Genomic DNA, 12,291 nt, shown 5'->3' on the forward strand with positions numbered 1-12,291 from the left:
AAGCGTCTTTGTATTATGACTTGCTTATTGAGCAGTCGTTCTGAAGTAAAAGAGGAGACACAGCAAGGCACAGCAAGGAGGATTTGTTATGTGCTTCTTGAATTTTGAGGGTTCTCCTAATGGCTAGGTTGCATTTATGTACTTCAACTTTTTCTCTGACCAAGATTTATACTGCACTATGAGATCTGTTCTGAATAGTCCTAGTAGTTCAGGGCATCCTCTTTGACTCAAACAGACTTTTGCTACTTTCCAGTTGTGATCTTGAATAAGTTTTAGTCTCTAATTCTCTGCTACTTTACCCTCGGAAAGGAAAATAATCGTACCCACCTCCAGATTTCTTGAGGAATTTTTTAAAGAGATTTTTTAATGTATTTATTCATGAGACACAGAGAGAGAGAGAGGGGCAGAGACATAGGCAGAGAGAGAAGCAGGCTCCATACAGGGAGCCCAATGTGGGACTCGACCCCCGGTTTCCAGGATCATGCCCTGGGCTGAAGGCAGAGACCAACTGCTGAGCCACCCAGGCATCCCTGGAGTTTCTGAGGATTAAATGAGATCACTGTTGTTATCTATTTAGCACTGTGCCTGGAATACACTTTGAAAACTCAAGTATCAGTCATAATAATCATTATTATTATCATGGAAGGTAGCATCAAATGAGACCTAACAAGCCTTTATATACTACCCAGCTCCAAAATACACAATCATATTTCAAGGAGTCTTAGCAAACTCAAAGGCCTTATTTGTGAAGTTAGTGATGTTGCAATATATTAGAATATTTGGGAATGTTAGTGAAGGGCTGTTGGAATATATAGCCACTCATATCTCTTCCCGTGATTAAATCTTAATTCATTCTGCTGTACTATATATGGTCTACATTACAAGATCAACTAATACAAAACTGTGCCAATTATAATTAATTGAAATTCAATTCTAGGAAAATCTGGTTCCAGAGTTCAGGGTTAATAATCACCAGGCTAAGCTAGTATCTCTCATAGGTTATTGTTTATTTAAAAAAAAAAAAAAAATCAGATAGGCCCAACTGGCAGAAAATTCATTAACAAGCATTTAAAAAAAAAAAAACCATTGAATATACTGATACACATGCTCTATAAGAAATAATGAGGAATTTACTACATATTTCACATTGGCTAGAAGTTCCTTATTACAGATATGCTGTCCAATTTGATGCTGTCCAATTCAGCATTTTATACACAAAAGATAATCTGAATGGAGGCTTGGAAGGATGACTTAAATATGGAAAATATGCAAATGCTTTCATTATTTACTTTATCGAGTCATTCCACCAATAATATTAAGTGCTAAGTGCTGGTAGATTTTTTTAAAAAAGAGAATCTTACCAATTTCTTTTATAACTACAAGCTCCAAAAATGCAATTTAACTATTTATACAATGGCTGACTTAACCTATTTTAAGTTATGCACTGTCCTTTGAGTGCAGACGGGTGAGAAATTCAATAATCATTAGATAAAGACCATGGAAGGCACCAGAGAGACCATGCAAACAATACACAGGGACATATCTACACACAATAGAGTAATGCATTTTCTTTCCAAAAGTCTGACAAAAATCTCATGTCAGTTTTCATGTTTTATTAAGCAAAGGAATGTGACACATATTTTAGAAAGGCTTTTCATAAAATAAAAGTTTCTGTTAAATTTCTAATGATTTTTTTTTTTTTTTAACCAAGAGCTTACACATGTATTATTAAAACAATGGGGCAGCCCGGGTGGCTCAGCGGTTTAGCACCGCCTTCAGCCCGGGTCGTGATCCTGGAGACCCCGAATAGAGTCCCAGGTCGGACTCCCTGCATGGAGCCTGCTTCTCCCTCTGCCTGTGTCTCTGCCTCTCTCTCTCTCTCTCTCTCTCAGTGTCTCGCATGAATAAATAAATAAAATTCAAAAAAAAAACCCACAAAACAAAACAAAAAAACAATGGCTTGCAATTGCTTGAACAACCCCTTGAAGCTCCACTCTTGAGAGATAAGTCTTTAAAGTAATGCTTAAGTTCTCTTACGTCAGATCATTATCGGTTGTTTAATGCTTAGTTTCTTTTTTTTCTAATGCAAGGTAAATAAAAAGTAAATATATGCAATGATAATCTTATGACAGGTACAGACTGAGAACATACTTCTCATGAAATTTCTAATCTGCAAAGAAGGCAAGCGCATTCTTTTGAATCCAGCATTTGTAAGTCTTTCCATCAATGAACATTCTTTATAGCACATGGACTTTAGATCCTGGATTTACTAAATACAGGAGCATTAACACCATGAGGACAATGGTGTATATTAGTGTATTTTTCCCATTTATCACTAAGTAACAACACACACAATAAAACATAATTTCTGGCTTCTTATCTAAGCGCAGAGTGTCCCAACCTATTTCTGAAAATCGGTTCGGGGCAAGGAAAGAATGGCCTGACTTGGCTTTTTTTTCCCCCCCCCGCCCCCCCCACTATTTAAACGTATGTTTGTGAGCGGTGGAGGCATTTTAGCTTCTAGAATGTACGCCCCACATCATTTTTGCTTCTCTGAAAGTCGTGACGTAAACCATCCCGCTCCCGTCGTGTAGGTACTTATGGAGTACAAGGCCAATGGGGCTTAGAGAAAAATCGAACAACGCTATTCGGGTTTCCTGGTTCCCAGGGAGCTCACGATCTACCCCCAGACGCGTAAAGGCGCTGGGCCTCCGGGGTCTGAGGCGCCCCAAGAAGGCTGCCCCAGCAGGCCCGGCTGCGCCACGCCGCTTCCCCGCCCGAACGCCGAGCCCGCAAGGATCCGCGGCGCAAACGGACTCGCAAGGATGAGGGCGCCACGGACTCCGCCGCGCCAAGCACAGACGGCCCTTTCCGCAGAAGCCTGCGAGGAGGGACGTTCCTGAGCCCAGCAACCCAAATTACTTTTTCCGGGATCTCCAAACTCGTTTTTTTTTTTTTTTTTTTTTTTTTTTGAGCTTTCGGATTCAGGAGGCAGGTGCTTCATCACCTGACCCTGACCCTCCCTCCTCATTCCTCCGCGGGTCTCCTCTGCCTCCCTTTGCCCAAGTCCAACTTTTTAGCGGCTCTAGAGGAGCGCCGCAGACTAGGAGCGGGGAAGGTGAGCGAAGGCGCGCTAACGCCACGTTGATTCGCACTGCAACAGCGTGGTGAGAAGGAAAAAAAAAAAAAAAAAAAAAAGGCGGGCACGGGGACCAGAGCAGGGTGGCAGAAAGGGCACAGGGCTCGCCGAGCAGGGGGAGCGGGGGAGCGGGGGCGGGGCCACCAGCCAGTCCCAGGGTTCCCAGCTCGAGCGCGCGCGGGCCCCGGGCTCCCCAGCGTCCCAGCCCGCCCGCCGCCCGCCGCCCGCCGCCGCGCGGGGCGAGCATCCCGGTGCCAGGACCTGCCGCCCGCCCAGCCCGCGAGCGCGTCGCACGAAGGCGCGTCCGCACCCATGTCCCGGCCGGGGCGGCGGCAGCAGGCGTCCGCAGACCCTGGCATGTGATGCGAGGCTGAGTGCGAGGCTGAGCGCGCGGCGCCCGCTGGTGCCCCGCCGAGCCGGACGCGGGAGGAGAGGGGCGCGCTCCAGCTCTTCTAGCCGAGCGCGGGGCGGGGCGGGGCGCGGCGCGGCTGGGGGGGGGCGCCCCCCGCGGGGAGCAGCGGAGGAGCAGGCGCGCTGCGGGCCCGAGGGAGGGCACCGTTAAAGCTTTGCCATCAATCGCGAGCCCCGTGAGTCCGTCCCAAGCTAACGCACTAACTCCACAGCGTCCATCACGCCCCCGAGCCACCGAAGGCGGCGACACCCGATCCAGCGCACAAACACGGGTCCCTTCTGTCCCCGGATACGATTACGCGGCGGAGACACATTCAAACTCACGCGCAGCAGCCGAGAGCCGAGGTGAGTCGAGGGACCGCGCGGTTCCCGCGGGAGGACGGGGGCGGGCGGGGGGGAGGAGATGGGCGTTGTTTGCTCCCGGAGGTGAGCGCTGGGCGCGTGGCTGCGATCCCGGGGCTGGGGGGCTGGGGGGCTGGGGGGCTGGGGGGCTGGGGTGGAAAGGGCCCAGGGGGCTGGGCTGAGCGAGGTAGGGAGTGGGGCGTGGGGGTGGGGAGCGGGGAGAGAGGTTGAGGGGCTGTGCCGGGGAGCTTTCCCCGCTGCCCGGGGTCGCTCCGGTGCTGCTCTCTGCTCTTCCATATGGCGCCCGTTGGAGGGTCTTCTTGGGCAGGTGCGCGCCGAACTCGAGACGGGAGGGGATACCCTGGCGCGGGTCCGGCCGAGGACCTGGCACTTGACCCTGGAGGGATGGGCGTCCGGGAGCCCCCGGGCGGGAGCCCGCTGCGGGCCGGCCTGGGGGGCCAGGAAGTTTCGGGCCTCCCGGGACAGTCTCCCCCTGCGCCCGCTCCCCGAAGGGCAGCCGAGCCGAGCGTGTGGGGGTGGGGAGTGTCGGGGCTGCGCGCCCCCGCCCCTGCACGCTCGCCGCTCCCTCGGTCGGGACCTTTGAGCCTCTGCCGCAGCCCGCCTGCCGGTGCGGCCCCTCCCCGGGATGCGCGGGGGCGGCAGGGTCGCGCGCCGCTCCCCACGCGGTGGCGGGAGCCCTGCGGCGTGCCCTGGCCTCAGAGCAGCCTGCGGGGAGCAGGGCGCCGTCCCCGGGCTGCAGGAGCGGGGCTGCGGGGGACGGGCGGAGGCGGCGGGGGGCGCGCGCCTGCGTCCCGGTAAACTGCGCGGTTGAGCTCTAGGTGGAGGGAGTTGAGCGCGGTGGAGGCGCCCCTCGGCAAGCGCTTCCTTGGGGAAAGAGCCGCCCCCGCACCTGTACCGCCGGTTCCCGTCACCTTCAAGCATCTCGGGGCCCTGGGGAGGGCGAGGTGGGGGGCGGGGCGGGAGGACTTCTCCGAGCCCCAGAGGCTAACTCCTTGGGAGGCTGGAGCGTGTTGAACAGACGCCCTTAGGGAGAGGACGGGCGGTGGGCGGGGTTCCCAGGTGACCCCAAGTCACCTGTACTCTGAGTCAGTCAGTGTTCCTAAGACAGAGCCTTTTATCTCAGGTGGGTTGCACCCAGAAAAGATCACACAAACAAACAGAAACACGACTTTAAAAACAGTCCCTTTAAGGCTGTCCCCTTGTGTATGGAGTTTTTCAAGATTAATAGCCCGAAGGTGTGGCTGGTTGGCTATTTGCCAAGAGTGCTGGGGTTTCTTTTTCTGTAATTTCGTGTTCGAAAAAAGGTCTCCACTCAGAATTGCCGTGCTTATATATCCTTAGAGGGTAAAAAAAAAAAAAAAAAAAAAAAAAAAGATTGCCATTTGAGGAAAGGATAGAAGGTCCTGTTTAATTGGTATTCTAATCCTATCAGGATTAATCACACTTTATTCTCTGGAGGTTTTTAAATTAATTGAAGAGTCAGTGTTATATGATAAGGGAATCCAGAATTTGTTAACTAAGTTAAATCATAAATCAGCATTTTTCCCCCCAATCCCAAAGAGGAAACAGTGGATTTAGTTTTCTAATGTAAAAACTATCTTCTGGTAGTTAGTTTGAGGTTTGGCTTTAGGAACCTAACTATTCAGCAACAATTCTAGATCATTCCAGAGGGAAATACTCTAGTATTGTTTGATTTGCCTGCCACCCACAAGATAAAGGTGACATCCAGTGAGTGTTGTGTGATTTAGTGCCATAGGATTGTTTAAAAACTACAGTGAAGTATAATGCTTGGACATTTGGTGAAAGCTTAATAGTGTTTTTGTAGCTGGGCATAACTGAGTAGAAACAATACTTCTGACTTTTTCTGAGGAATGCAAATGTAGAGATCCGAACTCTTTAAATATATAATTTTCAGAGCTTTATGCTTCTTGTAGTAATACTTGGTGCAAAAAAAAAACAAAACAAAACCCAACAACAACAACAACAACAAAACAACTTGGTGCACTCATTAGGAAATTAAACCAGTGGATTAAATAAAGATATTTACAACAAAATTTATTTCTTATAAAATTTATTTTTTCATGTATAAAGAGTTTGACATTTGATTTAAGTTACTTAAAACATTTCATAATACCTTGTCAGCTTTATTACCACTTAAATATTGATGATAAAGGAAGAAAAATAACCACATGCCCAATTTTCAGATTCCTTTTCAAAGTTATATATTTATTTGTCAAATAATATTGAGTTGATGCTGGGACGCCTGGGTGGCTTTGAGCATTGAGTGTCTGTCTGTCTGCCTTTGGCTGGGGGTGTGATCCCAAAGTCCTGGGAGTACCTGGATGGAGTCCTGCATCAGCTCCCTGCATGGAGCCTGCTTCTCCCTCTGCCTCACTTTCTCTCTCCATGTCTCTCATGAATAAATAAATCAAATCTTAAAAAAAAAAATATTGAATTGATGCTACTTAATTTACACTAGATTTTCAGATATATCAAGAGAGTATGAACTTTTGATTGTTTTTATAATATATAATAATGCTCTGTTTATGGATATTGATGCCATCTGGGCCGTTGCTTATTTGCATAAGTGCATCTTCTCCATGGCTGTGTCCTCACATCATCAATTACTGAAACTTAAAAATGCAGCTATAAAAGCAAATAATTTCTAAATCTTACACTCCTACTTGCTCCCCTGGATTTAAGCTAATTTTTTTTGTTGGCTTGTCTTCATGAGCATGAATTCATAAAGAATTGAATGGTGCTAATCGTTGAGGTGTATAGAACTGTTTTTGTTTATAGTAAATGGTCTCAGTTTGCCCTGTCGAAATACTAGATTGGAGACAGAAGTACTATTCTTCCTTTTATGGTTTTTCTGGGTTCTCTTTCTGTTATCAGCTATCACTTTCTACTGCTGTCAGGCTGTGAGCGTGTCCTGCTGCTGTATTATCTGTTGTCTTTTTTTTTTTCTGTGAAATGATGTGGGCTATTGACCGAATATAAACCCTGTGGACTTTGTGACAGGTACTTGCTGTTCTCATGCTTTATTTCTGGGCTGGATTGTAAGCTATATGGCTGAGGTTCCTAGTAGGATGGCCTCTGTACATAAATGGTTTTAATACAATATTGTTTTACAGAATATTTTGTGTATAAGATCTTTAGAAGGGTCTCTTAATTTCAGACGGTCCAGTCTACTGAAAAATCTTTGCTTTTCTGAGAAATCGAAGTAGCCCTTAAAAACAGTACTGTTACAGTAGGCCAGATTGCTTTTGTTTAGGAATATGTATACAGTGATATTTTCTGTACCACTTTCTGCCATTGAAACTAGCTAGCCATATGTAATGTTATTAAGTTTTCTTATTCTGGAAGCCAGGAATAAGAAGTATGACTTGATAATCTTGATAACCATAGTTGAAGCTAAGTCAGTCATTTCAATATTATTTTGCTTACCTACGTATGAAGGAGCTACGTAATCAAATTAGTTTGAATAAATTAGTTTAATTTAACCTTAGAAAATAGTAGTAATCAACATCTTTCTAACCCAAACCATTTTACAAGCATTCATTCTTTTATTCAACAAATATTTATTTATTTATTTTTTTTTCAAATATTTATTAAGAGCATATTGTATTGTTGTGCTCTGGGGATATACAGACACAGAAAACCCTGGAAGGGCTCTGGCTTTAAGAGGTTAGATAGATTGAAAACAAATTAGTTTCAATAAGTGCAATATAATGCCGTAAAGTCTATGAGTGCTGTGATAAAGATATGCAGAGTGCCCTGAACAGGCATTTGGAAGTGAGCAGAAGACTAGAGACGCTTTGTAGAGAAGGTGACATAAAAGTCAGTGTTATAGGCACAGGCAAGGTCATGGGGGGCTGTTTGCCATCATAAAGAATATGGACCATTTTCTGCCCAAGTTTGTTCCAAACAAAAGAGTGATATGATGAAAAGTTAACTCTCACAGCCATCAACAAGGATGGATCTGAGGAATATGAGATAGGATTGGTGGTTTGGAAGGTATTGGAGTGATCTTGTTGAGGACCTTATACTGTAGTGTGGTAGCAGTGAGGTGAAGAAAAGGGTTTGATCACATGGATGATAAGGTAGGAGAATCTCTGGTGAGTGATTACATGGTAGGTGACATGAGGATGGGATAGGAACTTTAAAGGAGAGGCAGGTTGGAGGAGCAAGGGTGATAGAGTTCCGTTTTGGAAAAGAATGTGAAGTACTTACAGAAAATCCAACCGAAGAGGCTGGCCCAGTGGATCATTGCACAGAAGTTCCGAGTAGAGAGGTCTTGGCTGGATAAATAAGGTAGATAAACGGATGGTTAAATAGGTAGGTGGACAAATGGACGGTTAGATGGATGGATGGATGCACTGATTTAGCAGTTTTCAGTACATGGGTGGTTGAAAAAAAAAAAAAAAAAAGGAAATCGATATGCCTTCCAGGATAGGTACAAAGAGTAAGAGGGAGATAAAAGCCTGGGGAATCTTAAAATGTAAACGTTAGGTGAGAAATAGGGGAGCAGTAAGGAATGAGAAGTACAGAGTGAAAAGCAGGAGGAAAATTGGGGGAGAACAGCTTTTTTAGTAGTTGAAGGAGGAAAGAAGTTCAAGAAGTAAAATTAAGTACTAAAATGAAAGGTATTGGACAGTCCTGGTTCTGCCCCTAACTCTGTGCCTTGAACTTAGACTATAGTTCTCATTTACAAAAAGAGAGTCAAAGTGCCTACACCATGTGGCTACGGTGAAGATCAGATGAGATTAAAGTCTGGCAAGCTCCCTACCTAAGAGGTTATTGATTTGCGTTCATTAAATGCTGGCTGTTTTTTATGAAAAGCGGAACTTGGATTTGGTGATTACTTGGTCTGTAGAGACTATTGCTTTCAGCAGTACGTGCTCTCAGGGTTCAAGGAGGGTGATTAAAGATATATTTAAGAGGAAAACTTGATCAGATTTACAGCCTTTGGGGAGGAAGCCGGTAGAATTAGGGGCAATTGGAAGTTTTGAAGGGAGCAGAGAGCATCAGAAAGCCTTCCTTGAGGAGAGGGTGGGAATTGCAAGAGCTGGGGGGGGGGGGCGGGGAGTTGTTGGGATCCTCAGGACAAGCCACGCTTCTACCAGCCTGGAGGGTTCTGTAGTATACAGGTTGTTTTTTTAAAAGCATCTGGTAGGGGTAGCCCCGGGCAGCCCAGGTGGCTCAGCGGTTTGGCGCCGCCTTCAGCGCAGGGCGTGATCCTGGAGACCTGAGATCGAATCCCAAGTCGGGCTCCCTGCATGGAGCCTGCTTCTCCCTCTGCCTGTGTCTTTGCCTCTCTCTCTGTGTCTCTCATGGATAAATAAATAAAATCTTAAAAAAAAAAAAAAAGCATCTGGTAGTCAAATCGTAGACATTTTAAATGTCTTGTTAAATTATTTTTGGTATTATAAGTGAGTTCTAGTTTTTTAGATAATCTAATAAGGGATAGATTATTCATTTTAGAAGAGTCTGAACAAAAACAAGAAGACAAATGATATTAATATTTGATGATCAGAAGGTACTTTCATATCTTATATGGTCTTAAAAGTCAACACTATGGGAAGCAATTACTAACTTGTATAATAGGAGAAAGACTGATTTATTATTTGTTTTTTAAAAAATTAGGTGTACCATAGTAATATTTAAAAATGCCTACTTTTTTTTTCCCTTGGATTTTCTCTATTTGGATGAGATAATGCTTTATATTGGAGATAAACATCTAAAATTAGATTTCTGTTTTACTATGTATATACATTTTTCACCCTGTAATTAGTGAGCATTTTGAGAAAATGTTTGCATGTATGAACTGGTTTGGGAACCAATCAACAATCGAACATAATGCATATTATTTACTAATTGATTGTAAGGCATATTGGTGATTAACTTGTTATAAATACTATAGATTTTTCTTTTTTAGTTCAAATTGGTATGTTTCAGTACATGCTTATTACCATTATTCACCACTTGTCATTTGGCACTTGGCGTATACTTAGTTTTTAGAATTTAAAAAAAAATATTTTATTTATTTATTCACAAGACACAGAGAGAGGCAGAGACATAGGCAGAGGAAGAAGCAGGTTCCCCATGGGGAACATGATGTGGGACTCAAACCCAGGACCCTGGGATCACAGGATCACGCTCTGAGCCAAAGGCGGATGCTCAACCACTGAGCCACCCAGGTGCTCCAAGAATAGAAATACTTCTGTAGGTATCCCAGTTCACTAAAAAATTTACATTATAACCAATTCGGTAGATATTTGCTTGATATTGGAATATTATTGATATATAATACGTGTAGAATGATTTTGTATTTTTCAATTCTGTTTTTAAAAAATTAATACTTGATATATTTTCAAGAAATCAAGTCATAATTTTTTAGCTGTTACATTGGCTATAACTGGCTTTAATAAGTAATAACTGTGGTGCTGATTTTCCTCCAAGTGAGACATTTTAGTTTAATAATATGTCCCCATGAAATAAAAAAATATATATATATTTTTAAATATATTTTTTAAAGAAAGTAGAATCTAGTGTATGAATATGCTGTATTTGAATAGTTGTATAAAAATTCAGTTTTTATAAACCGAGTCATATTTATAGAATTTAAAATAAAGGTGATGGATATACAGATATTTGTTAATCTTTATAGGACTTTTCTGTATGTTTCATACATTTTACAGTAAAAAATATGGACAAATGTGGGCACTAAGCATATCAGTGTATCAAGAGATGCACTGCTATTTACAGCAATATCAAAGTAAATCTTTCCATAAGAAGAAACCTTTTTCCATTAATCTGCTTTGCAAATTCAAATTTCTCTAATCTATTTAAGCCGATACACACCACTAGCACACCACCACCAAACTTGGACACACCTCTGTACCACATTTTGTTTTTTGTTTGTTTTTTTAAAGATTTTATTTATTTATTCATGAGAGACAGAGAGAGAGAGAGAGAAAGAGAGAGAGAGGCAGAGACACAGGCAGAGGGAGAAGCAGGCTCCATGCAGGGAGCCGGACGCGCAGGACTCGATCCCGGGTCTCCAGGATCACACCCTGGACTGAAGGCGGCGCTAAACCGCTGAGCCACCCAGGCTGCTCTCTGCACCACATTTTGAATGGAGTTCCATCCACCAGACTTTTTTAAACTTCTGGATTTAAGATAAAGGCTTAATGTGATCCCTCATCATAACATCCCTTGTTCCTAAGAGAAGACATCAACAGAAAGATTTCTGTTGTGGTTTTTGTGTGTTCCTGTTTGTTTTAATTAGCAGTGGAATGAATGAATACTTTGGTATGTTGCCTTCCTGCTTTGAGAGAGTTGCTTTAAGATTGGATAGTATTGGATAGTGCAGGGCCTGCAGGCCCTTCCCAGTAGGTTCTCAGGAAGAAAGGCCCTGTGCTTTACATAGCTTTTGCATTTGTTGGGCTGTACCTGTTGTTCCTTTGTACACACCAGCCAATCAGAAAGAGCAGGGCTTAGAGGGAAACTGGTCAAGCAGGTTTGCCCGTCTATTTAAATGGTAAGGAAAGCAGTGAAATTTGTGGATAAGGTCAAGGGTGGAACTATTTTAAGGAATATTAATGCTAATCACTGACTCTTTCTCCAGGGTTTTGAAAATCCTTTGGGGGCATTTGTGAGAACGTATCATCAAGGAGCTAGAGTGAGAGTAAAGGGAACTGAAAGAAGGAAATAAGAAATAGGGAATTAGAACTAGGTGAACAGAGGGAAAGGAGAAACAATAGTGGAGGGGAAAACAAAAAAAGAGGAAGAAGTCAAGTGTTGTCAGTGTCCGTTCTAGGCTTTGTGTAAGCTTTGGTCTGAGAATGAGTTTAATTAAAACAAGCAAACACCTGTGGTCTTCAATATCCAATCTAGGGAACACTTTACAGGGTCAGAGCTGAGGCTTACTGGGAATATTCATGGGAAAATGTTGTAGTTAACATCTCTTAACACTAACTTTGTGTTTGAAGTACATAGTTCCCTTGAACAGTAGTGAAATGTTCTATTCATACAGCTTATTTGTAATCAAATTTCTTACTCGTATACCCTAATAGATTTATCCTCATTCCACCCTGAGGGTTGTCCAGGAGGTAGTCATGTTTTATAAACCATGACCTGGGAATGCAGAGCTCTTAAGTAACTTCTGGAGATCACTAGGATAGTCTGTGAGGATTTGGTGTTGGAACACAGGCTTCTTTCCTAGAGCGGTGCCCTGGAACTATAGCTCACCACCTGCTGAAACCTGGATGCCATGGAAATGACCTTTATTTTTATTTTTATTTTTATTTTTTTTATTTTATTTAGTTATTTGAGAGAGAGAGAGAGAGAGAGAGTACGCACAGGAGCGGGGGAAA

The 12,291-nt window shown here is 43.7% G+C and overlaps 1 protein-coding gene across 5 annotated transcripts in view; it reads left to right on the forward strand.

Annotated features, from left to right (window-relative positions):
- Nucleotides 1-3,644: 3,644 nt before the first annotated feature.
- The window catches only part of UGT8 (UDP glycosyltransferase 8), a 104,593-nt gene continuing 95,946 nt past the window's right edge, over nucleotides 3,645-12,291 (forward strand). For 3 of the 5 annotated variants that reach the window (XR_004811361.2, XR_007407861.1, XR_004811362.2), the window contains exon 1: nucleotides 3,645-3,895. The gene's annotated coding sequence lies outside the window, so the exon portion shown is untranslated. The remainder of the gene's footprint in view (nucleotides 3,896-12,291) is intronic. The other 2 variants (XR_003143797.3, XM_025465992.3) reach the window with 2 other exon arrangements.

The sequence above is a fragment of the Canis lupus genome, chromosome 32, assembly GCF_003254725.2.
Source record: "Canis lupus dingo isolate Sandy chromosome 32, ASM325472v2, whole genome shotgun sequence".
Taxonomy (NCBI): domain Eukaryota; kingdom Metazoa; phylum Chordata; class Mammalia; order Carnivora; family Canidae; genus Canis; species Canis lupus.